We start from the raw sequence: 1841 nt of genomic DNA, 5'->3' as shown, positions 1-1841 counted from the left end.
CTTATTAAAACAAACCTCCTTGGAATGGCCTAAAGACACCTTCAGTCAGTAGCACCGCCCCGGGGGTATAGGCTTGGATAGAGTTTAATAAGTACAAAGGTGCTTGTAAAATTGCACACAGTTTTAAAAACACAAAACACACAATTATCTGTTGGTTTTTACAAAAAATAAATAGATTTTTTTTAAAAAGCTGATAGTGTATCGCGCAACATTAACAAGTTACTAGAAATTATAATGGCAAAGAAACAGGGCTGTTTTCTAGCTTCATGGGTTAATGATAAGTATGCTCCGCGAAAGACTTTAGTCACGATAAAGGTTTATGTAAAATTGCACATCCTGGTTGAAAAACACACTATAATTATCTGTTCGTTATTACAACTAGGCATGCACAAACAGAATAGATTACAGCCAAAACTGAGAATGTAACGACTGACATGTTATTGGAGAAATTAGGATGAAAAGCTAATGCTGTTTCCAGATTCTCTGATCACAAGTAGCTATAGGCTTTGACCCACAGAGTTTAGTTTAAGGTGATTGTTATAAAACTGCATTCCCAGTTTGAAAAATAAAATTACCCGTTGGTTGTTACAATTCCGCATACATGGCTTAAAGAAAGGGTAAAAACCAGTTCTGAGTGTGTAGCGAGAGACATAAAAAGTTACCACAGAAATTTCGTTGACAAAGAAATCATTTAGGGCTGTTTCAGGCTTCTCTGATCACAACAATGACGTACTCTAGATTAGTACAAAAGTGCTGGTAAAATTGTACTCCCAGATTGTTACAATTAGGACACACCTACAAAAAATATAATAAACAAAAGTGAAATTGTTCGATCTACATACATATTATATAGGCCACGAGAGCCCCCTAATAGACATTAGATACGGTCTTGCAAGGGTGAAGGTAGAAAAGGGGGAGGGGGGTTATTGTTTTGGGCCCAAACTCTGACAGCTGACGAACGTCGAGGGGCTTCTCTTTCCTCGCTAAAAATGCCTCTAATATTTATATATATTTCGACTGTATTATGCTGACAATAGATGTACAAGCAGTTAAAAGAGACAGGTTGAATGATACCTGTCACTGATTAAATAATTCAAAATGATATATATATTCGTGCTGCAGGCGTGACTTTCCTTTGTAAGTAACTGAGAGGCTAATTAGCAATTAAAGCAGCCGTCTTTGCGCTCTGTAGGCAAAAGCTGAACTCGCCGGGAAAGCTGACGTCACCATTGAGCGGGTAATGTTTGCGTGAGGCTACAGAGTTTTTCAGTGTTCCTGTAAATTTTCTGGTGAGGCCTCGCGTATACAAGTTCCACATCGTGACAGGGCCTAGGGAGCGATTTTTTAAAGGTTACGATCCGGCGTTATAAGCAAAGATGATGGAACGATTCTCTGAAGTGCGACAACACACTAGTGAACCCTATTGTCTCTTTGAGAGCAGTCAAATCGGCAGAGCTTTTTTTGAACGCTGGTAAATATTTTAAATTTAATTACTTGAAACTAGATAAAACTTAATATCGACAATCAATCTCTTGTCCGCTGTACAACCGACAAAAAATGACAGGCGCCGCAGATTTTGTCCAGTATAAGATAAGTGAAAGAACCGCCCCTGATGATAGGGCAATAATTATCAGGCCGGCTTTAAAGAAACAAGGAATCAACAGCATCTGATCTCCGGATCCCACTCGTAGCCAGTGCCATTTAATCATTCGTTGGGCTTCACAGATGGGAATACGTCAACTTTTTTACTAAAAAATTTAAAGGCGGGGCAGGGTACAAAACAGATTAAAACGCACCATGCATGTGTACAGGAAGTTTAGAAGGGATCCATGTGTAACCCC

The sequence above is a fragment of the Aplysia californica genome, unplaced genomic scaffold (genome assembly GCF_000002075.1).
Source record: "Aplysia californica isolate F4 #8 unplaced genomic scaffold, AplCal3.0 scaffold01187, whole genome shotgun sequence".
Lineage (NCBI taxonomy): Eukaryota > Metazoa > Mollusca > Gastropoda > Aplysiida > Aplysiidae > Aplysia > Aplysia californica.
The sequence above is the reverse complement of the archived record's forward strand: the minus strand, read 5'-3'. Positions refer to the sequence as shown.